The following is a 27,988-nucleotide window of genomic DNA, read 5'->3' as shown; positions in this document are numbered from 1 at the left end:
ATGGTTTTTGTCCTGTATGAATTATCATGTGTCTGTTCAAGTGGCTCTTCTCTCCAAATCTTTGACCACATTCAGAACAGCCAAATGGTTTTTGTCCTGTATGAATTATCATGTGTGTGTTCAGGTGGCTCTTTCGTCCAAATGTTTGACCACATTCAGAACAGGCAAATGGTTTTTGTCCTGTATGAATCATCATGTGTCTGGTCAGGTTGCCCTTTAGTCCAAATCTTTGACCACATTCAGAACAGCCAAATTGTTTTTGACCTGTATGAATTATCATGTGTGTGTTCAACTTGCTCTTTGGTCCGAATCTTTTACCACATTCAGAACAGACAAGTTGTTTTTGTTCTCTATGTATTCTAATGTGTTTGTGGAGAGTGTCCTGTTTCTGTCTTGTACCCTGATCAAAACAGCTAAATGGGTTTCCGCTTGCTTGCCTCCCTTTTTGTTGCTCTGAGTTGTTCATGTGACCAGATGCTTTTCCACATTTAGAGAATTTAAATTGATTCTCAGCAATGTTGCAATTGCTTGAACTAACAATATCGATATTTTTTCTACAGTTTAAACTTGATTTAAATTTTCTGATCTGTTTCCAGTCGTCGCTGTCATCAGTCTCAGTTCCAGAACTGTCTGAACTCCTGCCACTGGTATCTGGTTGTAAATGAGTGTTTGGACCTGAGTTGTTGGCTGGTTGTGGTTCTCCATCGTCCTCTCCATCAGCTTCTGCTGTCAGTGTTCTATGTACAGATGAACTGCTGGCTGCAGGCTCAGCCTCTGTACTCTCATCACTTCGGCTTTGATGAAGCCGCGATGACTCTGGTTTTTCATCATCATTTTCACTCTTCACAAGGACGGGAGTGAAACCAAACTTGGTCAGATCTGCCTCCTCCAGCTGCTGAAGCTGCTCTCCCTGCTGACTTATCCACAGCTTCTCTTCTTCTTCAATGTCCTCCTGGTCAACACTCAGATTCCATTCCTGGTGTTCAGGAAGAAATTCTTCTTTAATCACCAACAACGGCTGCATGTCTGTAAAGAAACAATAAATGTTCATATAACACTCATTAAAATAAAGCAGTAGAGTGGTGCATTTGACCCAACGGCAGTAAGTTATTCAGGGCTGTGAAATGAAAATTGTGAAATCTGAGGAAAATTAGCAGGGAGTCTTTTTTCCAATGAAAGAAAGTCACAATAAAAAATAATAAATCATCTTGTCTGAAATCAGGTTTGAACAGCACAATGTTTATTTTCCAGGGAGAAAAATTCTTACGTATACTGATGGGATAAAATGTAGTTCCCTTTTCCCGTTTCTTTTATCTTTTGGATGTGTTCATGAAGACGACTAAATTCAAACCAGCGCCAATTCCACAGATTTTGATTCCTTATCAAACTTTTTCAAAGCACCTTTCTCGACGTCTTCCCTCTGTCTGGTGTTGCTCCGTGACACAGACATGCCGCAAAATTCTTCTTTTAAAAACTTGATAGCTCTAAAAGTATGCAATGTACACATGCTACTTTTAGCTTAAGAACAGTGTCTTGCAGCAACCCACTGATCTGTATATAACACTGGATAGATCATTGGCCCATACACTCTGTACAAACCGTTGAAGCAAAATGGCAGCCATCTTACCACTTGCAAGTTATGTGGACCACACATAGACGGCTTATTAGAACGTCAACAATTTCAAGTAATAACCAAGCTGATTCTCTCATTTACTTCTTTTTGTTCTCCAGTTAATGTAACCTTCATCCCTCCTGCCATGATTAGCTATTTGAATTCCTTTCTTTCTTTTAGTACTTTGACACATTCTCCCCTTCTAGACCATAAGCACTGTAACATCAATCAAAATGAAGTTGAGAGAGAATTTAGGTGTTTTAAGACCAATAAGAGTTGTGGACCAGACAATATACAGTAGTGTTCAGAATAGTAGTAGTGCTATGTGACTAAAAAGATTAATCCAGGTTTTGAGTATATTTTTTTATTGTTACATGGGAAACAAGGCACCAGTAGATTCAGTAGATTCTCACAAATCCAACAAGACCAAGCATTCATGATATGCACACTCTTAAGGCCATGAAATTGGGTTATTAGTAAAAAAAAAAAAAAGTAGAAAAGGGGGTGTTCACAATAATAGTAGCATCTGCTGTTGGCGCTACAAACTCAAAACTATTATGTCCAAACTGCTTTTTAGCAATCCTGTGAATCACTAAACTAGTATTTAGTTGTATAACCACAGTTTTTCATGATTTCTTCACATCTGCAAGGCATTAATTTTGTTGGTTTGGAACCAAGATTTTGCTGGTTTACTAGTGTGCTTGGAGTCACTGTCTTGAAAACACCAATTTGGGTGAAATGGGTGTTGAAACACCCAATTCAAGGGCATGTCCTCTTCACCTGATTCACACCTGTTTGTTCCACAAAATTGACAAACTCACTGACTGAATGCCACACTACTATTATTGTGAACACCCCCTTTTCTACTTTTTTTTACTAATAGCCCAATTTCATAGCCTTAAGAGTGTGCATATCATGAATGCTTGGTCTTGTTGGATAATTGAGAATCTACTGAATCTATTGGTACCTTGTTTCCCATGTAACAATAAGAAATATACTCAAAACCTGGATTAATCTTTTTAGTCACACAGCACTACTATTATTCTGAACACTACTGTATGTGGATATGTCCTTAAACACTGTGCCAAGGGGCTGAGATCAGTGTTTCATTAAATCTTTAATTAGTCTTTATTGTTACATGTCCCTAGTGTCTGGAAAAATGCCGTGGTTGTTCCTGTTCCAAAATCTAGCCGCCCTATATCCCTCAATGATTTTTGACCAGTGGCTTTAACGTTGACTCTCATGAAGGTTTTTGAAAAATTTGTGCGGTCAGAGATCCTGAGAAAGACTGAGCATGTACTGGATTCTCTGTAGTTTGCTTACAGGGCTCACAGGAGGAGTGCAGAATGCCACATTCACTCTAATTTTTAAACATTTGGAGGGCAATGGATGTCATGCTAGACATTTATTTATTGATTTCTCTTCTGTTTTTAATACAATCCAGCCACATATTTTAATCCTTAGGCTTTTAGATCAATTTCATTTAAGTAATATTCTTGCTGGCTGGATTCTTGACTTTTTAACTGAGCGGATGCAGCGGGTCAGATTTAATAGTGTCTTATCTAACCAAGCGGTGTTGTTGAATGGTTCACCACAAGGGTGCATTTTGTCCCACTTGCTTTTTATCTTGTACACAAATATATGTCAGAGCATGTATGAGGATGACAACCTTAAAATATGCAGATGACTCTGTCATTGTTAGTTTATTGCAGGAGAATGAAACCAGTCATGGACCTGGCTTCATGACCAGGCTTCATGGCATAGAAAACCAAGAATCCGGCCATCAATAAGCTGAAAGCCTGGGTTTAAGTAGCCCGCCGCTGATGAGCCGCTCATGTACGTCAGGTGTGTGGCGGTGATGAGCAGCAGGTGTTCCTCAGCTCTGAGTGTGCCATCTGGGGGAAAAACTCACAAACTACACTCAAAATTAAAAACAGACAGGACTGGGAGGCAGACAAAGACAGACCATGACAGAAGGTCCCCAATGAGCACAGTGGCCTTCATCATCTGTAAATTCAAGAAGTTTGGATCCACCCGGACTCTTCCTAGAGCTGGCTGCACATCTAAACTGAGCGATTGGGGAAGAAGGGCCTTAGTCAGAGAGGTGACCAAGAACCTGCATGGTCACTCTGTCAGAGCTCCAGGATTCCTTTGTGGAGAGAGGAGAACCTCCCAGAAGGCATAAGTGCTGGTGAGAAAAAAATTTTTTGACTGAAACTTTTTTGGTGTTGGACAGATGCATGCCAAAGGTGCAAGGTCCTCTGGCGGGTCTGGGGGCATGCTTACCTGAATTTTTTATTTATTTACTTATTTTAAATGGTGTATTTTTGTGCATTCTGGTAGATTCTTGACACATAACTGTTGCTTCAAAAAAAAAAAAAAATCCGTCTTCTCAGGTATATCTGAACAAGATATAATCTTAGAAAGTGATTTTTTTTTCTAAGTAAAAAGTGTATCTTTGGCTGCAACTGTAACAACCTCAGTGAGAGTTATTGCAGAGGATTCAGTTTCTTTGTTAATTTAAATTAAAAATAAAGTAGCTAAATGAATACTCATCCAGATAACAGTGTTCTGTGGAAATTGTGATGATAGAAAAAGACGAGACAATTTCCCACGTCGACAACGCAACGGCACATCATTTATTTTGTCTCACAGGTGACCAAACAGATTAAGTGAACCCCAAAAACAAGTCAGTCCAGACAATGAAGGTGTATAACCAATGATAACAGTTTATTGAGGGAAGGTGAACACATACACTGTCAATGGAGAGGCAGGAAGAACGGGGACAACTAAGGTGAGTTCAATCTCCCTTCTCAAGGTGAAGGGCAACCAAGGGAGGTCTTCTAAATAGCTGGATTTCCACATGAAGACAGGGAGCTGAGGAGTGCCTCTTCACGCCCAGTGAGTCTCAACATTAAGACCAAACTGGGGAGCATCTTTCTTCATGAAAGACTTAGTTCCAACAGAAAGAAAGAATTAAACTGAGGAGTCTCTTCCTTCACCAAAAGGGTCCAACAGAAAGAAAACAGAATTAAACTGAGGAGTAGCTTACTTTAAAAGGAATCAGTCCAACAGAGAAACAAAATACACTGAGGGATTTCTCTTCCTCACCAACGGTGAATTCCTAAACCAAAGTACAAAAACCAAAGTGCCTGAACACACACAGTAGTGATCTCAGGATATGGAGGACAGAAAGCCATCAACATAAAACGGACCCCCAAGCAACAAGAACACAGGTGGGGTTAAATACTGCCAAAAAAGTGCTGATGTCCAACTCTTCTACCATTTCTCTGGTAGTCAGACGACGTCCCGGATCAACAAAGCGTTCACTTTGGAAATGAACGGCACATTCCACTGTTACAGGAGTTTTTTGTCATGAAAATACGTACGGAGGAATTCGCGCGTCGGGACGGAGGCGCACAACAAAAAAGCAACGCCGTGATGAAGCCTCACAGGACATGTTGTGGCATGTCCAGCTCGTCCACAATTTCTCGGATAGTCACACGACTGAAAAGCCACCGAAAGCCGTCTGAATCTTCCAAATGGTGCAAGAGCTGGGCATGTTAGAACATGTCCTGTGAGACCAACACGGAGGTGCTTTTGTCCCGCGCCATTAGCGGCTCCGTGGCAAATTCCTCCGCTTCTCTTTCCATGACAAAAACTCCTGTAACAGTGGAATGTGCCGAAAAAGTGCTATGTCCACATCTTCTGCCATTTCTGTAGTAGTCAGACGACGTCCCGGATCAACACAGCCTTCACTTTGGAAATGATCTGGTCGTTTAAGCCTGTCGATCGCCGCTCGGAGCCCCCCCGCCATTGTGCGCTGTAACACTCCTTAATCTGTGTGATCCCCATAAGATCTTCACCGAAAGCCATCTGAATTTTCCGAATGGTTTCCAACTGGCTGTCTCTCACAGTTTCTGAAAAAAGTTTGATGCGGTAAAGCGGCAGTCGATCAGCCAAATTCCTGACAATGAAAATCCGCCGAGGAGGTTGGACCACTCCTCCCACAAGGCGTGCTCACAGGCGACTGACACAACCGACAGGCGTGAAAAAACTCACGCATGCGCACGAAGGTTCAAGCTTGGCTGATGCAAGCGCACGATTCAAATCCATATAGTTTTTGCAAAAAATAAAAAGGTCGGTTAGTTTTCTAACAGACCTCGTATTTGTGTGAACAGACATTTTCAGTCATAAACTTCAAGAAGAACCAATTGTAGTCAAGACTCGGTGACTCCCACCTGCGTGATATTTTACACGTCTCAAACAGTCGTCCCAAACCAGACCTGGACATTGAAATCCAGATCTCAGGATCACCTGACTCTTTAAAGGCCCTGTCACACCTTGACAATTTAGCCAGCGTATGCCAATGTATCAAAATTTCACTAAAACACTGGCATACGCTGAACTGTCAATGTTTTTCCATTTCGGGCGCATACATAGCATACTCATAACGAGCTGGACGTATAAATAATGCATTAGAAATTTATCAAGAACGTTTCAATAACTTATACCAACGAATGCTTAGCGTGTTGCCGGTGATCACAACTTATGCCCAATGATACTCTAACTTATCCATAGCGTGCAGCAGCGTATTACCAACAATCACATGTCATAAGGCTGCTCACCCAGTTCCTTCTCCTCCTTTCATCTCTTCTTCTCCTGGCTCTATTGGCACGCAGCTTGTAGTATCGAATCAATGAGGTCATGCTGATGTTGGACGGCAGCTAGTAGGTATCTCGTCTCAGCCTTGCCAGATCCTCTTATCTCTTGGATCACATGAACATCTGCTCACCATGGAAAATTGAGAGTACTGATGGGTTCCTCCTGTGAACCCTATTTTCACATGCCAATTCCCCTAAACGCTGCCAGTACGCCAGTATACGGTATATAAGAGTATATATACAAGTTATTTATTGTAAGTTATAATAAACACATTGAGAAAGTTCTGCGGTCATCCAGAACACATCAAACACATCTACATATGTCAATATACGGTGGAGATAAGTTCAATATAAGTTGCATATGGGTTCAAAGCCTGTTACTTATAGGTTAGAAATAAGCTTTGGGTACACTCAACATTATCAACGCATTTTGACTTATGAGTAACTTACAAGTGTGAATATGTCAACGACTGCAAAACTTACCTACAACTTATAGCATGTGCATGTGGAATGCTATGAGCCATATGCCTGCATATGTTGAAAACTTTGTGCATGCACAAAATATTTCGATGACCTTGCCGTATTATGACGTATACCAGTCTGCTTCATTGTGCTCTTAAGTTTATACAAAATTTACCCATATCTTATTTAAAGTACACCAGCATATTTACCAAATTTTTCATACGTCGGCATACGCTCATTAAATTCTCAAGTTGTGACAGGCCCATAAATGGGACTTCAACAAAGAACTGCTCGAGTTTCAATGAATTGAGTCAGCTTTTGTTACAGGATAAACGGACAGCTATCACAAAACCAAAGATACTTGTAGTTCTGTTTCTGGGACCTCTCTTTCTCCTCTCTCTTTTGCACACCCACATTTCCGCACACTTCCACATTTATATTATTCGGGTCAACATGGCATGCCTGATAGCAAAGCCAGCTATTAATGCTACCAAGTTACCAAGGAAAAGTTCCGTAGTTTGGGTTGTTGATGGAAGCTGTAGAAAAATAATGGATTTTCTCCATTGAAATCATGTTGACTTGAATTAATATTGCAGTGATGAATAAATTCTGGGAGCAAAGATAATTATTCTTCATCTGCTCATAACCAGAGTTGCTCTTACCTGTGTACAACAGGTTACTGATGTTGACCTTTTAGTGCCAAGTGTTGGATCAAAATAAACCAAACCTCTATGTGCCAGAATACGTAAATCACTGCCACCAGAATCAGAACCTTCAGTTACCTTTGTTCATTTCTAAATTCAATGTCCCTGCTGATTTTGGGTAAAGGGAGTCAAAACATTGAGGGTGGTGACGTCACTTTCCTTCAGTAAGAAATTATCCAGAGATTTTAAGGAATATGAGAAATTTTACACGCATCTTCCATCAAAATCCTCCTCATCCTGTTGTAAATATTCACAGAATCACTGGAGGAATACCCGATGAGTAAAATATTTGGCCGTTACAACAACATGTTATAATGTATCAGTAACACAAACAAAGCTGAGTGAACAAACCAGTTCTGTAGAAGAGATTTGGAGGATTAAAAACAGGATCCAGCCCTTTACCTCTTTTGTTCTCTTCTTTTAAATGACACATTTCTTCTTCCTGGTCTGCGATCATTCCTTCGTCAGCAGATGTTAGCTGCAGTTTCAACATGTCCCCCAGTTTCTGGACTTCAGACATGTTTGTAGAAAGACTTTAAAACACACAAAAGAAAGCGAGTCAACGACCAAGTGGAGGAAAGACTAAAAACAGGCCAATTTATTCATCTGCTCCTGCTCTGCTGCCCAATCACAAGTGTGAGACAACACTGATATGTCCCTGTGCTGGGACAGATGGCCTAAAGCAGGAGTCACCAACTCTGATCACAGAGATCACCCGACGTGCACGTTTTCCTTAAGTACCTGCTGCAACCAGCTGATTAGAGAGAAAGAGAAAGAGATGTTCATAAGATGTTTAAGTTTAACTAAGATGGTATTAAAATAAGATTAACTGTTCTGAACTTAGACAGTTAGCAATCAGGAACAGAAAAGAAGACATTGAGATATCGTCCCCAAAGTAAAGTAATGGGACAATTTAATTTACAATGGGACATTTGCCAAATATTAAGGCAACAAATTTATAACTTTAATTTTAACACAAAATTTAGTTTAGCTTTCATTTAGATATCTTTTATATGTTTAGTTGCCTCAAAGCCTTGGTTCAGGCTGAGTCATATGGCAGAAAAGTCTCAAATTTTTTTCTCCCATATTGGTGAATGTTGATCTTTATTACGATACATAATAGGGAACCGTAGTCTTGTTTGAGGGTGGACCATAAAGGGGTTAAATGATAGCGCATATGACGTACTTCCAGGGACAGCCCCAGTGTCATTATTCCCATTAAATCTCACTAACACAACCTCTCGCATTTGCCTAGTATTCCTGGGAGCCAGAAAAACCACTAGGAACCAGAAAAAAAATCTGCAGTTTTTGCAACAGCTTCAGTGACTGCAGCCAAAAACTAAACAGTACACCATTTTTTCCCATTAGAAGTGATGTTGTGTTTGTGCAGGCTGTCCCCAGAAGTGGTCAAATCAAACAGGGGTTCAAATGAGACTGCGGTGCCCAATTTGACTGAAGCTTGAAGAAGCCTGGTTATCAGAGTGCTGCATTTTGATGGTCAGTGTTTCTACAACAAAGTGAACAAAGTTTGATAAACTGGAGCATGGCGCTCAGAGTGCACACTTCAGCCAACACTAGTTTCCAATTCCACAAAATTTTACCTTACATATTTCTATTTTTAGCATTTCTGGCCTTGTACCGCTCAGCAACCTGTTACTGTGTGTTGCGTGCGGCTGCACGCTCACTCACCTCTCTGTCCTCCATCCCTAAGCAACTCCACGCTGTCCATGGCTCCACAGGTGGCCACCTGGCACCGGTACTCCCATCATCAAAACACAGCTTCCTGGTTCTGGTTCCTGAGACTCACTCCACTCTTCTGGTCGGAAGGATCCTTGGTCCTGCGGATTGCGGCACCTGGTTCCTATAGTTCTGGCCTGAGTCTGCATTTCCTCAGACCTCCAGCACCTTTGGTTTTGATTGTTGCACATATCAATTGTACAATAAATCCTGTTTTTTCTTGTTTGTTCAGCCTCCACATTTGGAGTTCATCTCTCAGGTGGATTTTATCCCTAACAGGAGTTTCTGGCCAACGTCATGGACTCCACAGGTGATGGCCAAATCCAGCAGGCTCTCAGTATCCAGGGCACTTTCCTAGGCAGCAACAGCAGCAGCTCAAGGCCCTGACAGCACAAGTAGAGGAACTCACCCAACAGTTTCCAACACACTTGCATGTCCACATTCCAAAACTCGATCAGTCAGTTTCGGCGTCTCCCTGCTCTAGTAGCCCCTCCCGTTCAGTTAATCTAGTCCTCAGTTTCCTGTCCTCCGTTTAGTTCTGAAGCATTTATTTGTAACCCTGAACCCTACTCAAGAGATGTAAATACGTGTTCATCTTTCGTAATGCAGTGCTCCCTGGTTTCTTCTCAGCATCCCTTTCAGTATACCATGGACTCGAGCAAAATATATTACATTATTAACCAGCTCTGGGGGGAGGCCCTCAAATGGGCTACCGCCCTCTGGAGTACGGACTCTCCCATTATCGATTCGTTTTCCATTTTCTCCCGGGAATTACGTCTCCCAGTGGCTCTTGTCTGTGGCCATCAACTTCGGCATCCTGGGCATGGAGGCTGATTGGAATGGCGCGGCACTGCATTCCAACCTCAGATAACTCATTGGAAAGCAGGTTATCTGAGGTGTTAACAGATGAGCTGGTGGCACGGGATGAACCAGAGACTCTGGACGAATTAATTTCACTTACCATCCATATTGCAGTGATGAAAGTGGACCATGGAAAAAGAACCTGAAAATTTTGGCAAGGGCCGAAGGCCTGAAGCCCCTCACGGGGGTCTGGGAGTTCTCCCCGAGAATAATCTGAAGTCTCAGATGCATTCTAGTGCATTTTCAGGTCTATTAACAAACCAAAAATTTTAATTTTTTGTTGGGTCAGGTCAGTTTTTCCACCCAAGTCTTTTCACCCAACTTATATTGTGCTACCGGTCTTGAATCCAAAAAATGTGAAATCCCCCCCCCCAAAAAGTGACCATTCAAATAACTCAAAAATAATAATTCTCAGTATCCAGTCAAATGGAACAATAGGAGTATTCATGGCCAATTAATGCATTAACTTGTTCAACCTTCACTCACTTCCGAGTTTTCGTAGTTTTGGCAGAAGCTTTGGCGCTATAGATAATGTTTTCAAATTTTTGGCCACCTTAAAATCATTACAAATGTGTGTTTACATCAAGATTAATTTCTGACTACTGTACTTTTTGAACTTAAACTGTTCTTACATTAGAAAACTTGTAACAAATAGTTTTAATTTAAAAAAATATTCTTTAGAAATCTTTGATGTTCATCAGTAAATTAAAATGATAACTTATCTGTTGTTGTTGTTGAGATAATTTCTTGATTAATATTGTAAGCAACCTTGTGCATTTGTTTTTAGACAAATAAAATAGCATGAAAAGTAATGTGTACATTTTTAAGTCTAGTAGATGAGTGAGACTAATGCATGGGTTGAGTGTGCAGTGTCAGCACAAACCAATCGGAGCATGGGAGTGTCAGCAGTAGGTGGCAAGCATGCTGTGGCTGAAAACAGTGAAAATAATAATAATAAAAAAATATATACCTCCCTCATTGGGAAATTGCCCTTGTAATATGAACTAACATATGTTTATGGCACTCAGTTCATGTCATTCCAGAGGATTCACAGCCCCGGTTCTTCTTTCCTCAAACTTGTGGCCATCAGCAAGACAAGCTTTTTTTTTCTTTTTTTTAACACAAGAAACTCATTAATCTTGTGGGTATGACTCACAGACAGAGTTAAACTCTCATCTGAATACTAATGGCGTTAGCATTTTTAGCTTCACCTGTTAGCTCCACTTAATGCATGATTATTGGAAAAAATGCAGCTCACAACAAAGTAAACAGTTAGGAGAACCACCCAAATATATTTGTCCCCAAAAATATGACTTGATAAACTCCCCAAAGCCAAAACAAAAATAACCCTTCTTCTTTGGAGCTCATTGGCGGCTTGTAAACCAACACAGAGCATTACCTCCACCACCTGTTTGGGCGTGGAACTGAATGGAATCTCAAAATTAACCCGGAAATGTTCCAAACATGAGTAAAAACTCATATTTCCTGTCATTTCCAGAAATCTTTCATCACTGGTATTGACAACCGGTTAAGGGAGCGTCGGCGGAAGAAAGGTCAGAGGGCTGACCGAATCACTCCCACTCGGATCCCTCTGTGACACGGACCAGGTCTTCCTTTCCTGAGCTCCATGGGTAATTTTCTCCTCAGTCCTCCAGCTCCTCCTGCTGACGAACCCATGCAGCTTGTCATGGCCAAATTGTTCCCACAAGAAAGCCAGCGGAGACAGGATGCTGAGGAGTGTCAATATTGCCCTTCCACTGGTCATGTGCAAAGCACCTGCCCCGTTCAGCCAAAATTCAACACTCAGCTGTAGACCCCAGGCTACGGTTGAGCCAGAGCACATTCACAGTGGCAATTCTGGATGCACCCAAATCCTGGGTACTCTGCTGTTTAATAATCATTCCTTAGCTCTCCCCGCGCTCATGGACACCGGGGCTGAGGGGAATTTCCTAGATTGTGGAATAATAAAGGAGGTTTGTATTCCTATCCAAACACTTCCTTCACCTTTGTCTGTGCATGCTTTAGATGGCACACCCTTACCGGCCATCACTCATCAAACTGAGTTGGTCACATTAGTGGTGTCGGGTAATCATAGTGAGGTGATTCAGTTTTTTTGTGTTCTCTTCCATGTCCCCGTTGGTTTTAGGGCACCCTTGGGTTGTCAAACCTAACTCCCAGATTGACTGGCTGACTTGGCCAATCACCCAGTGGAGCAAGACCTGCCATAGTGGGTGCCTTTGATCTTCTGTTCCACCTGGCATGACAGATAAGGAGTTGGACAGTACACCCCCTGATTAGTCGTTAGTCCCACCCCCCAAGTATCATGAAATCACTGATGTGTTCAGCAAAGATTATGCTCAGGTCCTTCCTCCTCACCGGCCCAACGATTGCACCATCAATTTACTTCCGGGTTATAAGTATCCCACCAGTCGTCTTTATAATCTCTCATGCCCGGAGAGGGAATCAATGGAGACCTATATCCGGGACTCCTAATCTGCTGGGTTGATCCGTCCCTCGTTATCTCCTCTAGGGGTAGGTTTCTTCTTTGTAGGGAAGAAGGATGGCACGCTGCGTCCCTGCATCGATTTCCAGGGTCTGAACACTATTACGGTCTGCAACCAGTACCTGCTCCCCCGTTCTGTTCCCTGCATGGGTCCTCTATTTTTACCAAACTGGATCTCAGAAACACCTACTATCTGCTACATGTCAGGGAGAGGGATGAGTGGAAAATGGCATGCAACACTTCTCGGTCCCTTTAGTACTTGGTCATGTCTTTCGGCCTGACCAACACTCCCGCCACTTCCCAGCTGGGGAGTGTCAATATTGCCCTTTCACTGGTCATGTGGAAAGCACCTTCCAGGTATTAGTTAGGGCTCCTTCACACATAGTGCGAAGTTTGGTCGAAGTACGCATGAAGCAGGAATCGTGCGCAAAACGTGTAAAATCGTCCCTGCCTCGAATGCCTCGTACACCTATAGCTTCCAATGAGAGTCTGGATTCTGCTTGAAGGTATTTTGGACCATTCTTCTTTACAAAACATCTCAGGTTTGTTGATTTCTGAGCATGGAGATCCCGCTTAAAAATCACACCACAGATTTTCAATAATACTGCCTTAGTAGATTTTGAGCAGTGGTTAGGGTCATTGTCTTGTTGAAAGATCCAACCCCGGCGCAGCTTCAACTTTGTCACTGATTCATGAACATTGTTCTCAAGAATCTGCTGATACTGACTGGAATCCATGGGACCATCAAGTTTAACAAGATTCCCAGTACCTGCACTGGCCACACAGCCCCACAGCATGATGGAACCGCCTCCAAATTTTACTGTAGGTAGCAAGCATTTTTCTTGGAATGCTGTGTTCTTTTTCAGCCATGCATACCGCCCGCCCCTTGTTATGTCCAAATAACTCAATTTTAGTTTCATCAGTCCACAGCACCTTATTCCATAATGAAGCTGGCTTGTCCAAATGTGTTTTAGCATACCTAAAGCAACTCTGTTTGTGGCGTGTACGCAGAAAAAGGCTTCTTCTGCATTACAGCATCATACAACATCTCTTTGTGCAAAGTGCACTGTATAGTCTATATAATTTGAGAGGTGTTTAGAGTCTCCCATGTTGCCACTCATTAGAAGAGATGCAAAGAGGGGAAACATTTGCAAATGGCCACCTTAAATACCCTTTCTCATGATTGGATTCACCTGTGTAAGGAGGTCAAGGGTCAATGAGCTTACCAAAGCAATTTTGTGTTACAATAATTAGTGCTAAATGTATTCAAATATATAAAATGACAAGGGTCCACAAATTTATGCACCTGCCTAATTTTGTTTAAATAATTATCACACACTTTCTGTAAATACTAGAAACTTCATTTCACTTCTCAAGTATCAGTGTGTTCATCTGCTATATGATATATTTAACTGAAATCTCTGATCCAAACAACAGGAAAATCATGAAAATTATCAGGGGTGCCCAAACATTTGTATACAAGTGTATCGTGCTGTGGGCTGCAACAAGTGTGTGCACACTCCCTCACTGCAGTCCACTGACAGGCTACCCCCAAGGCTGAAATGTCAGATCAGAGCACGCACCGGGCAATCTGACTTTTGTGTCACCCATGTGAGCTCTGTTCCATATGACGCAGTGTCACTTCTGGCGTGCCGTCCACAAGACACAGGTGTCGGGCAGGACACGCACACAGGCTGGCTGGACACGCACCAGCAGATGTGGACATGATCAGAGCGAACTGCTTCTCATTCATGTCATTTCATGACTGTATGTCTGTGACCATGGGTCATCTACAGAGGAACAGACGGATCATATTTTTATTGCCCACTTGATAAGAGGGATTCAATATAAAATGCTGTTTTATTTATGGTGTATGTTTTTGGTTTTTTTTAAATATACTCAACAAAAATATAAACGCAACACTTTTGGTTTTGCTCCCATTTTGTATGAGATGAACTCAAAGATCTAAAACTTTTTCCACATACACAATATCACCATTTCCCTCAAATATTGTTCACAAACCAGTCGAAATCTGTGATAGTGAGCACTTCTCCTTTGCTGAGATAATCCATCCCACCTCACAGGTGTGCTTTACCAAGATGCTGATTAGACACCATGATTAGTGCACAGGTGTGCCTTAGACTGCCCACAATAAAAGGCCACTCTGAAAGGTGCAGTTTTGTTTTAATGGGGGGGGATACCAGTCAGTATCTGGTGTGACCACCATTTGCCTCATGCAGTGCAACATATCTCCTTTGCATCATCCGTGAAGAGAACACCTCTCCAACGTGCCAAACGCCAGCGAATGTGAGCATTTGCCCACTCAAGTCGGTTACGACGACGAACTGGAGTCAGGTCGAGACCCCGATGAGGACGACGAGCATGCAGATGAGCTTCCCTGAGACGGTTTCTGACAGTTTGTGCAGAAATTCTTTGGTTATGCAAACCGATTGTTTCAGCAGCTGTCCGAGTGGCTGGTCTCAGACGATTTTGGAGGTGAACATGCTGGATGTGGCTGGGCTGGTGTGGTTACACGTGGTCTGCGGTTGTGAGGCTGGTTGGGTGTACTGCCAAATTCTCTGAAACGCCTTTGGAGACGGCTTATGGTAGAGACATGAACATTCAATACACGAGCAACAGCTCTGGTTGACATTCCTGCTGTCAGCATGCCAATTGCACGCTCCCTCAAATCTTGCGACATCTGTGACATTGTGCTGTGCGATAAAACTGCACCTTTCAGAGTGGCCTTTTATTGTGGGCAGTCTAAGGCACACCTGTGCACTAATCATGGTGTCTAATCAGCATCTTGATATGGCACACCTGTGAGGTGGGATGGATTATCTCAGCAAAGGAGAAGTGCTCACTATCACAGATTTAGACTGGTTTGTGAACAATATTTGAGAGAAATGGTGATATTGTGTATATGGAAAAAGTTTTAGATCTTTGAGTTCATCTCATACAAAATGGGAGCAAAACCAAAAGTGTTGCATTTATATTTTTGTTGAGTGTACGTCCATCTCTTTGTTGATTTCAGGCATTTTCCCTGCACTGTTTACAGGCCAGTGACGGTAGCTCAGTGGTAAAGTTTCGAACTGGCAATCAGTAAAGTGCAGGTATGAATCCCATGGGTGGTATATATTGTATTTTTTTTTATTTATTCCACATCAGTGGTGCGATGTGGAATAAATAAACTGCAGAACTACTGCAGTTGACAGGTGACAGAGTTGTACATGAAGTCTACAGTGTAGAGCAGACCTGGGCAAACTGCGGCCCGGGGGCCACATGCGGCCCTTTGCATGTCTCTGTCTGGCCCTCATGAGGTCTGTGATTATTATTACATATATTAAAAATGTCAAGCTTGTGTGTTGCAAATCATTAGAGGTTTATTTAGGTATATTTAAATATTTACATATTATTACAATAATAAAAATGACCTATAAAAGCTGTTAAATAGGTAATTTTTTTGTAAAATTTGTAATGGGAGACAGCCGAGTTATTGATGGTGTGGCCCTTGGACATAATTCAGGTTCCCTATGTGGCCCCTTGTAAAAATTAATTGCCCACCCCTGGTGTAGAGGGTGAAGAGAAACAGAGCCAAGACTGTTCCTTGTGGGGCCCCCGTGCTGCAGCTGACCATGTCAAAGACACAGTCCCTAGCCCTCACACACTGCGGTCGTTCTGTGAGGTGAATCTTCAGTAAATATTTTATAACAGTATATGAAAAATTCTGGATTCCAGCCTGTTCACAAAAAAAAAAAAGGCAAAAACATTACCTCCACCCAACTTTGTTGGCAGAGGTAATGATGCTTTTTATATTGAGAAGTTTGCATCATTATAATTTAAATCCTTAATGTCAACTTGTGATCTGATTTCAGCAGTTTGGAGTCATGATGCTGATACATGAGGTTCAGATTTTATGAACTGTGTGCATAGTTCCATTTTGATGAGGGAATCATCAGCACATCACCAAGCTGAAGTGTCCTTCATTTATCATCATAAAGCACAGTTTGTCTTATTTATTTTTCCTGATATTTGGTGTTCACTCTATAATAACTCCGACACAAACCAACAGCTATCATTTCGATGTACTGGAGTTGGTCTGAAATAAAGTTTAGTGGACAAACCTGCTCTGGATCAGCGAAGTTCAGGCTTGAAAACAGCATCCAGCACGTTGGCAAGTTTCTTCTCTTCTTTAAATCCACTCGTTCTTATTGCTGCTCTGCGATGTGTTTATTTCTACCAACTCAAATATCTTGGCATTAGCAGCAGTTAGCCGCTGTTTCAGCAACCTTCTTAGCTGTTCCACCTTTTCGCGCCAACTTCGCCTTTTCTTCCTGTTCCGGTTTACTGTCGACCTTTGTGCTTCTGCGGGTCTTCAAAAAACATATTCCAGAATCACACAATGAAGTTTGATCTGTACCCAGAAGAGTTTCCAGTGTCTCCAGCTAGCTAGCTTTAGCCTCGAAAGACAACAGGAAACACTTCTTCTTCGTTGTCTTCTTATGATGGTTGGCAAACCAACTTGTGACATTACCGCTGCCTACTGGAATGGGAGGTATGGACATCGACGTTGCATCACTAGAATACCGTGTCTTAACATAATGGAGGAGAAAACTCACACACAGACTTCAATTTGTTTGAGTGGCAGGAAAACTGCTCACAGGAGCAAAGTCACAGTCATTTATTGATTATCTGCTGCACTCTGTCAATGACAGCAGTGTGAAGAGCACATTGAAGAACCCATCAGTTCAACACCCTCACTTGCTCCAGCACTGACCATGTTCTTCTGAGATTGTTTTCCACGTTTAACCCTTTACACCAAGCACAAAACACAGAAATTTAGCAATCCTGACTTTAGTTGCAGACTTAGTGTGCCATCATGCACAGTAAAATCACCAGTGTTAAATTAACACTGAGAGTGAACATATAGTCCCACTCTGGCCAGAGTAGAACTTTGTTTACTGGCAGTGTTAATTTAACACTGTCAGTATTAGTTTAACACTGGTGATTTTACTGTGTGACTACTGTTGGACAATATTCAATATGTTCCCTTCACTGACTGCAGTGCAGATCGAATAAATTGATACTTGATTGATATCAATATGTTGGCATCTCTGATGACATACAGCAACTGTAGGTTGTTTCTTTGACTTCCAGGATATGACAGGTCCTGTCTCAGATTAAATGAAAGGACAAAAGAGCAGTTGTAGTCCACCTGTCATGATCTGCTGCCCAGTGAGCTTCACTATATGCTACAAGTTTGAGATTTACATCACTTCTTTTGTAACAATTCCTGGTTTACAGTTCCCTTTACATACCGCACACGTTTTTCTTTTGGTTCAGATAAATGTGAGAACTTTCAACCCAACTCAGATCAGGGTCCCGTTCCATAAAACAGGATTACCAAATAAAACTGGTTTATTTGGTAATCCTGTTTCATGGAACAGGTTTATTTATTATTTTATTTACCAAATAAACCTGGTTTATTTGGTAATCCTGTTTTATGGAACGGGTCCCTGGTCTTGTACTTGTGAGGACATAAACAAGCTGCCAACAACTTAATGGTGTCTCTTTGGATCAGTAGTTTCCTCTTCACTGTCAAATTTCAGTTTGTTTTCACACGGGGTTGACCTTGTTTTGCAGTTGGTCATATCAAAGATCTTTGTAACATCTTGTCTGAATCATTTTATTTTCACCTTCTCTTTGTGTGAAATCAGTGTCTAGAAGTGTTTAAGTTTACTAAGATCTTTCATTTTAACTTGGCTCCTAACATCTCTTTCACATTTCTGACTGTTTGTCACTCGCTGCAATGATAAGATCATCGACCCAAATGATCAATATTACCCTCTGACCTTCAGTTTGTTTACTGTAAACACAGTGATCAACTGGATTTTAAATTAAACCATTTTCACATTAAAAATCCTGCAACATTCTATTCCTTTCTTTCTTTCTTTAATATTTATTTCATTCATTTAAAAGAAAAACAGAAAAGCAAAAATAAAGCACCACAACACCAGAATGAAAAGGAGCAGAAAGAACAAGTCTTATGATTTCTGCCCCTTTTAACAATACAATCTTTCAATATCCAGCATCATAGTCAACATTATTTAACAGATTGCATTTCTTTAACTTGTCACATAGCACTGACCCATTTCATAATTATGACCATTAATTAATAGATTACATCTCTGACAGGTTACATTTTAAACTTAAGACACTCCAAACATTAACAGATTACCTTTTTTTTTACTTTCTTGCAGCCCACTGACTTATTTCATAGTTTCATACTTACTTAATACATCTTTTAAATAATTTAAGCAACCTTAATTCTTTAATTTCTTTATTAAGATTGTTCCATAATTTTACACCATTTACTGCAATACTCCTTTCCCTTACTTTGGTTCTAAATCTTGGTTTTTTAAAGACTTCTATTCCTTCCAATTTATAACTACTTACTCTTTTTTCAAACATATTTTGAATGTTTGTTGGTAAAGTATTTTTATTAACTTGGGACATTGTTTGTAATATTTTCAAATCGACTAAATCATGAAATTTAAGTACCCTATACTTAATAAACAATGGATTAGATGGATCTCTAAAACCACTGTTAATCACTTTTAAAGCTCTTTTCTGCAAAATAAATAAAGGTTGTATATAGGTTGTATATGTTGATCCCCAGATTTCTACACAATAAGTTAAATATGGGACAATCAATGAATTGTACAATGTTAATAAACCATAACTATTTAATGAATATTTTACTTTATGCAAAACAAAGGCTTTTGCTATTTTTCCTTTTATGTAATTTATGTGTGACTTCCATGTAAGATCTTCATCAATCATGACTCCTAAAAATTTCGTTTCTTTTACCCTTTGTATATCCATTCCATCTATTTGTAATGACACATTATTTTTTTTCGCTCTATCATTAAACAATATAAAATTTGTCTTATTAATATTTAGTGACAATCTGTTTATATCAAACCAATGTTTAACTTTTTCCAACTGTGTATTTATCACTTGTGCTACTTCCTGTATATCTGATCCAGAGTAAAACAGTGTTGTATCATCAGCAAATAAAATGCTGCCAAGCACATTGGATACATTCACAAAATCATTGATATACAAAATAAACAGTTTGGGTCCAAGTACCGATCCTTGTGGTACTCCATAAATAATGTTACACAATTCTGATTTGGTATTATTTATCTGAACAAACTGTTTTCTATTTTCTAAGTAGCTTTTTACCCACTGATGTGCAACACCTCTTATTCCATATTGTTGTAACTTGTGAAGCAATCTTGAGTGGTCTATAACATCAAAAGCCTTTTTCAGGTCAATAAAAATACTTACAAAATAATCCTTATTATCTATTGTTGTTGATATTTTCTCTATTAGTTCCATAATTGCCATAGCTGTCGAATGTTTTGTTCTAAATCCATACTGAGCATTATTTAAAATATGATGTTTCTCAATAAATTTATCCAATCTTGTCACAAACACTTTTTCCATAATTTTAGAAAACTGTGGAAGCAATGATACTGGCCTGTAATTAGAAAAATTATGCTTGTCTCCATTTTTATATAATGGGACTACTTTAGTAATTTTCATTTCATCTGGAAAAATCCCAGTTGACAGAGACAGATTACAAATATAAGTAAATGGTTCAATAATAGTTTCTGTTATACTTTTTACAGTCATCATGTCTAAATCTTCATGGTCAGTTGATCTTTTGCTTACACAGTTTTTTTTACAATATTTCTTATTTCATCTTTTTCCACATTGTCCAGGAAAATACTATTGACCGTATTTACCAGTGTATGTAATTTATCTTCTATTGTTGGTTTATTTCCCACCAGACTTGATCCTGCATTTGAAAAATAATCATTAAACCCATTTGCAACTTCTTTTATGTCATATATCTCTTTATTTTCCTTAACAAAGTAATTTGGAATAGTTGCTTTCACTCCATCACTATCAATCACACTTTTTATAAATCCCCATGTTACCCTCATATTATCTTTACTCTTATTTAATTGTTCACTGTAATAATCTTTTTTTGTTTCCTAATTATTGATAACAGTTTATTTTTATATTTTTTTGTATTTATGTTCTGATTCCTTTGTTTGCAATTTTAAAAAGCACCTGTATAAATAGTTTTTCTTTGCACAAGCATTTTTTATTCCCTTTGTCAGCCATGGTTTATTTACTCTTTTCTTACTAATTTCTATTAATTTACAATTTTACTGACTTATCTCTTTTAAAGTTTATAACAGTTTTTTGTTGTACCTATTTTTATATTTAAATATTGAAAAAATTGGTAAATGATCGCTAATATCTGTCATGAAGATCCCATTCTTGATAATTTCATCTGTTCTGTTTGTAAATATAATGTCGATTACCGTTGCACTTTGCGATGTAATTCTGGTTGGTTTTGTTATCAAGGGGAATAACCCCAAAGTATACACTGAGTTCACAAAATCACTTAATCTTTGGCAACTGGAGCTTTCTATGTTAATGTTAAAGTCCCCACACATAAAAAGCGTTTTGTTTTTAATTTGATGGAATAATTCTATTTTATCTGTAAATTTCACAACACAAGAATCTGGTGCTCTGTATACACAACTGATTAGAATATTCTTAGATGTTTCATGTACAAGTTCCACTGTTACAATTTCTATGACATCATTCATAATTGTCATTTCTTCAACAATTGTACACATCAGATCTGTTTTTACATACAGAGCAATACCACCGCCTTTTTTATATCTTCTGTTTACAAAATACAGCTCATATCCCTCCATTTGAACTTCATCCATGAGATCATCTTTAAGCCAAGATTCAGTGATTGCAACAATACTAAATCTATTTTTAAACTGATTTAAATAATCTTTTATTTGTGACATTTTACAATACAAGCTTCAGCTGTTTATATGTATGAGTGACAGGGTATCTTCTGCAATTTTTTCACTATTCAGCTGTTCTACCGTATAATACTCACAACCAATCGTTTTTAAGTCAAATATACTTTCATCAATATTAGTGTCTATGTCATATATTTTATCATCTGTTTCCATGTTTGATCTGATTTTTTGTTGGTCCAGTTATCAACAGACGTCATATTTGATTGTCTATTCAGGTCTGTATTTCGTAAGGTCCTCCATGTTTTGATTTGTATACCATTTGTTCCTTCTTTTACTCTAATCCACACCCTACAATTCCAGACCCATGTAGCAACAATGTGTTTCTGTTTTCTTAGTAGTCTTGCTCCCCTAGCAATATCTGCATTTTTTTCGTTAGATGCTCATTTATATAGACACTCGTTCCTTTCAAATTCTTTGCCTGTCTTAATAACTCATTTTTATATTTTCTGCTTGTAAATCGTATAACAATGTTAGTTTATTTTTTCTATCTTTAGTTGGAATAGTATAACAGTCTGATATCGTGTCTTGATGGATGACAACACCTTTTTGATATAAAAAGTTTGTAACTTCTTGTTCCAATGATTGTCGTTCTTCAGGTGGTGCATCCTCCCCACTAGCTCCACCAGAATCCACCACCCTTGCATATGTCCTATGTTTTGTTTCTAGTCCAGATATTATAACATCATCTTTTCTAGTGAATTGTTCAAGTTCATCTACACGTTGCTCAAGTTTCTTAATGATCTTGTCCTTCTCTTTAACCGGATTTTGGAGTTCTTTAATCTCCACCATCAGCTTGTCTAAATTAGACATGTCTTTTGATATACGGTTTAATGAGGTCTTTTTCTCCTCTATATCTTCCTTGAGTTTATCTGTTTTCCTGGGTGGTGCCATGCCGACTATCGTGGCTCAGTATGGCCACTATTGATTACAAAAACAATTCTCACCCGTAGACTCCACCACCACAGGTCCGGTCGCCGCACACCAACCCTCCCCGTTGCTAACCTCGTTCACAGCCGCTCCAGCCACGGTCGTAGCTACCGCTAGCCACGAATGTAGCCGTAGGCAACCTCAGATGTAATCGCCTCCAGCCTCAGATGCCGCCGCCGCCAGCCTCGGATGTAGCCGATGCCGCGGACCTGGATATATCACCCCCACCGATGCCGCGGGCCTGGATGAACCACCTCCACTGATGCCACGGGCCTGAATGAACCACCTCTGCCAATGCCGCGGGCCTGGATGAACCGCCTCCACTGATGCCGCGGGCCTGGATGAACCGCCTCCTCCTATGCCGCGGGCCTGGATGAACCGCCTCCGCCGATGCCGCGGGCCTGGATGAACCGCCTCCGCCGATGCCGCGGGCCTGCCGATGCCGCGGGCCTGGATGAACCGCCTCCGCCGATGCCGCGGGCCTGGATGAACCGCCTCCGCCGATGCCGCGGGCCTGCCAATGCCGCGGGCCTGGATGAACCGCCTCCACTGATGCCGCGGGCCTGGATGAACCGCCTCCGCCGATGCAGCGGGCCTGGATGAACCGCCTCCACTGATGCCGCGGGCCTGGATAAACCACCTCCGCCGATGCCGCGGGCCTGGATGAACCGCCTCTGCCGATGCCGCGGGCCTCGATGAACCACCTCTGCCGATACCGCGGGCCTGAATGTAGCCGCTGCTAGCCGCGGATGTAGCCGCCAATTCTAATTCTGTTCAGACTGCTTCTGACCGAACAATGATTTACGTATTAAGTTTACTAGTTTGCTAGTTTTTATTTAGCTGTCTCTGACTGGATTTCAAATCCTTCAGGCTGTTTCATATACACCTCACAGTCAATGGGTGCGTGCAGATATGTGGATTTAACATCCATTTGATGCAAGTCTAAATCATGTTGTGCTGTAAGCTGCACTAGACAGCGTACAGACATCATATAGCAGTTGGTGACATGGTCTCAGTAATCCCAGCAACTTGACTATAACCTTTGGCCAGATACCTGCATGGCTTTGTATGTGTTTGTCTCATCTGGATTTTCTTTGACTGTGTCAACCCATCAGCCCCCCACTGCTTGTACCCTCTGGCAGTGTGGTCAGAGTGAAGTTGTCATTTTTCTCCAGAGAATCAGTTTCCTCCTTCCTCCCCTCCTTTCTTGGATAGCGTGGATTGTGATGACTCTCACCCTCCCCTGTAGTTGTGTCCGTGTCACTCATCTCTGCTTTAGGCTCCTGTGTGGTTGGTGTTATGAGGTCAGTTTTTGGTAGGTGGCTTTCAGTTTTCACAAATGCGTCTGGAAGAAGACAAGATATGCAGAGCTTTTTTTTGTCATAACACACAAAAATAAGCCTTTTCACATTTTGAGTCCAGCTTTTTCTTATGTTTGTGGGCACAACACTAATGTTCTCATCATTGAAAAGGTCAGGCTTCTTGCCTGTCCCATTTTGTTGGGGACAGTAAGGAGCTGAGCTCTCATGTCGAATGGAGTTTTGACAAAGCAGTGACTGAAACTCTGGAGATGTAAACTCTGTGCCTTTATCTGATCTGATGCACTTGATTTTTCCATAAGATGCTGCTCCATCAGCAATGAACACTCTGTAGCTTTAACTGTCACACTTAGCTTTCAAAAAAATAGACAAAAGTAGCTCCCGAATAGTGATCAGTGAGTGCTAATGTGTACCTGAAACCACCCTTTGCTGCTGGCTCTGTAGGTCCTAACAAATTTCTATGTACAAGTGTGACATTTACTCTTTCATCTGGTTCTCTGTTCCTGCTCTGGACTTACACTTCACATTTAAGATTATCCTCATGAGATGAGATATACTTTATTGATCTCACAATGGAGAAATTACATTTACACCCTAGTTACCTCAGACAGCAATTAGTTCACAATTATTACTTGTTCACCGTAATAATGGCACACATCTGAATTAAAGACTGCACATACACATTTGACATTGTTTATGTGCACTAAATTTGAAGAAGTCCGTTATCCGAATTGAGGCAAGTGGGTAAAGGTCGCGCAGCAACCCTGAGTTGCGCCGCCGTTAGGTTGGTGGTGGGGAGGGGGGGAGGGGGAAACGGGGACCAGCTGCAGCTAAAACCACGCCGCACCCGCAGAAGGGAAAGGGTGTGACGTGAGCAGAAGCCAGAGTGTGTGTGTGTGTGGGGGGGGGGGGGGGGGGGGGAGTGGAGCATGCTTCAGTCCTCTGAAAAACAGTTATTGTCTTTGTAGGTTGAGATGAGAAGGAGCCAAATAATCACCAAGGCCAGAAGACATTCCTCTGGAGGAAAACAGTCGGGCAATTTGTCCTTCAGGCTTGATAAGCCTGTAATGTTGTGGTTTGAGCAGTGAAAAACACTTTTTACAGTTCCACTTGAACAAGCTAAATCCCAATTATGAATTAAGAATATCCCCAATTATGAATTAAGAATCCCCCCCGGCCTCTGAAATATTCAACTTCATCTGCAAGGCACACATCTGCTCCAAGGTGTCATCCAACTTGCGTCTGAGTTCAAGAGTCATCGCAGTCTGAGAATGCAATGCCTTGCCCACCTCGTTAATCATGACGGACAAGCGAGGGGCCGTGGTTCTTGATGCCGCCGTCTTGCCAATTTTCCGACAGATCAGGGCAGCACATAAGCCAGAGAGTACCAGCCCTGCTACCATAAGACCAAATATAAGTAAATCCTCGACATCCTCAACTGAGAAAGGCGCCAAGCATGCAATACGCCAAGACCCCCAGGAGTCGAGAACATAGCCCACAGGATGTGTTCCATCTGGGCAGGTAGGATCCCCCGGTTCTGACCTTCTTGTAGAAAAGATGGTGTCAATAGCGTTCAGAGAAAAGCTGCTCAATTCCATGGGTAATCCAATAGTAGTCCAATAGATCCAGTATCCAATATAATTTGAGGAATTCACAGTCTGGTGAAGTAGGGACTTGAAGGTTAAAGCAGAGAGCATAAGGGAGAGTGGAGGAGATGCGACCGCCCTCGTCTGAGTCCCAAGCTGGAACCATTTTCACATTGAAAATCTTGCAACATTCTATTCCAGTTCCGTTCAGACTGCTTCTGACCAATGACCCCTGTTTCACACAGGGTGAAAATTAAAGGTAAAACTGATCATCAGTTTTACCTTTAATTTTCACCCTGTGTGAAACTTTCCAACTTTAACTTGTCCTCATAGTTAGTGACCTAATATTTGGTGCCATGTTTGAAGATGGTAACATCCATGACATTGATCAACATCACTTTCATCTGTAGGCTGAATGGTGTTTAAATAGTTAAGTCAATCAGACACCTGAATGTCAAATGTCAGACCATCCTTATGGATGAGTTCATTCTGTCCCTCCTTGAAGATGATGGTCACTCCTTGGCCGGCTGCTGCCTTGATGGAGAAGATGTCTTGGGTGACATGATAGGATGTACAACACCTCTAGAAGTATCATCAGTATTGTGTCCACCGCATGACCTCTGTTGTCAATCAAGTGAACATTGGCTGCACCCCTCTTCAACACAATGCTGCTGGTCCTCTGTCCATCAGCCAGCTCCAATATATGCTTTTGTGGCTTGAAACTTGAATCAGAAGTCTTGAATTTTGCGACGTGGCTCCGGTGTTGACCATGAACCCTCGTTCTGTCAGTCCACTGATGGGAGCTTCACCCACTGGCCCACCTTCAATGTGAACATGTGGTCTTCCTCATCCACCGCGTGTTTCATCTACCTTCTCCCCATCTTTGCGTGTGGAATTTTTCCAAAAACTGCAGCACAGTCTCTGTTCTTTGCACTCACCACTACCAGGACACCCTTTGTCTTTATGTCCCTTCTGGCTGCATTAGTAACAGGTCAGCTTCACATCACAGCCGAGTCTTCCTCTTACCTTTATCACGCTGTCATCACCTGAGCCTGCACTCTTCTGTGCTCTCAGAGCTCCTTAACTTTAAAACTCGGTAAAGGACAATATTTCATCACTTTGGTTAATGGGGATGAAGAATTAAGTAAATGTGTCTGGCTCACAATCATCACAATCAATAAACCATCACTTAAAGTCTCTTCGACCTTCCTCAGTGTGGTGACAACCGTCCCTGCATGAATAATATCATCTGTAATGCTCTCATTAACAGCTTTTTGAAAGGATCTCCATCGTAACATAATCGGTTCCATCAGCTTCCAAACGCCTTCCTGGCTCCATAACCTGTTGACGCTGCATCACATAAAGACCGGACTAACGTGTCTTAACATAATGGAGGAACAAACTCACACACAGCCTTCAGTTTGTTTGACTGGCAGGAAAACAGCTCACAGGAGTGACGTCACATTCATTTATTGATTTGCTGCACTCTGACAATGACAGCAGTGTGAAGAGCACATTGAAGAACCAAACAGTTCAACATCTTTAAATTACAGGACTAAAGGAGAAAATATAGTTGTTTTTTTGTTGTTGTTTCTTTTTTGTCATCTCTGCGAATCTCTGTCCATAGGTCCAGTAGGTGGCAGTAATTCAACGATAAGTTCGTCACCATCATTAAAATCCAACGAAGAAGGACTCTCTTCTGTTAGCTTCCGTGGCAAAAGCTAGTTAGCTGAACCCCCTGGAAACTCTTCTCTGAACAGATCAAACTTCACGCTGTGACCCTCAAATGTGTTTTTGAACAGCTCCAGAAGCACAGAGGTCCACAGTAAACCGGAAGAAGAAGAAAAGGCGAAGTTAGCGTGAAAAGGTGGAACAGCCGAGAACACCCAACATAGCTGCCAGGTGATGAGATTATCCAGTTCACCCAGAGCTCAGTTCAGCCAGTTTTTAAAGCTTCTTGTAATGTTCTTGGAGGTGCACCCTTGTATCTTCTGGGAATTATTGAGTCTAATGTACCAGCTGATGCTCTTCAGTCTCAAGATGCAATGCTTTTGTTTAATGTGCTAATAATTCGTGGAATTAGTCTACAGGTGGACGTTTAAAAAGTCAAATTATACATTTTTTGTTTATGTAAAACACTTTGAAATAATTTATCATTGATAGCTCTGGCTCAGCAAATATTGTTCAAAATCAATGATATTCAGGGGTTTCTTTTGTTTTTCAAAATGTATTCTTAGATGTGACACCATATCCTTCCACCAGGTGGCATATTTAATGTGTGTGTTTGCGCGTGCTACAATTTGCCAGAAAGTACATCTGAGATGCGAAGCCCCCCACAAGCTCTAGGTTTTTAGCCATGCTAATGCTCCCCAGAAGCATTTACTCAAACGTCTGAAGGATCTAAATGATATGATGAGATGCTGAAGAGCTTCGATTGTTCATATCCGCAACATAGACATTAAATTCTGTGTTTTGTATGGGATTGTGTGCACTCATTACATCCAACTACGATAACTAGGGATATATACTCAACAAAAATATAAACGCAACACTTTTGGTTTTGCTCCCATTTTGTATGAGATGAACTCAAAGATCTAAAACTTTTTCCACATACACAATATCACCATTTCCCTCAAATATTGTTCATAAACCAGTCTAAATCTGTGATAGTGAGCACTTCTTCTTTGCT

At 41.0% G+C, this 27,988-nt stretch overlaps 2 long non-coding RNA genes across 2 annotated transcripts; both read right to left on the bottom strand.

Moving 5' to 3' along the window:
* Nucleotides 1-233: 233 nt before the first annotated feature.
* Nucleotides 234-27,988, bottom strand: LOC117521635. The gene is made up of 3 exons (XR_004564005.1): nt 27,977-27,988; nt 18,326-18,329; nt 234-392 (listed from the first exon to the last, which is right to left on the bottom strand). It is a non-coding gene; the product is annotated as an uncharacterized LOC117521635 (long non-coding RNA).
* On the bottom strand, nt 967-16,723 carry LOC117521625. Its single transcript, XR_004563996.1, has 3 exons — nt 16,668-16,723; nt 7,845-7,975; nt 967-1,026 (listed from the first exon to the last, which is right to left on the bottom strand). It is a non-coding gene; the product is annotated as an uncharacterized LOC117521625 (long non-coding RNA).

The sequence above is a fragment of the Thalassophryne amazonica genome, chromosome 12 (assembly GCF_902500255.1).
Source record: "Thalassophryne amazonica chromosome 12, fThaAma1.1, whole genome shotgun sequence".
Taxonomy (NCBI): domain Eukaryota; kingdom Metazoa; phylum Chordata; class Actinopteri; order Batrachoidiformes; family Batrachoididae; genus Thalassophryne; species Thalassophryne amazonica.
The sequence above is the reverse complement of the archived record's forward strand: the minus strand, read 5'-3'. Positions and strand labels throughout refer to the sequence as shown.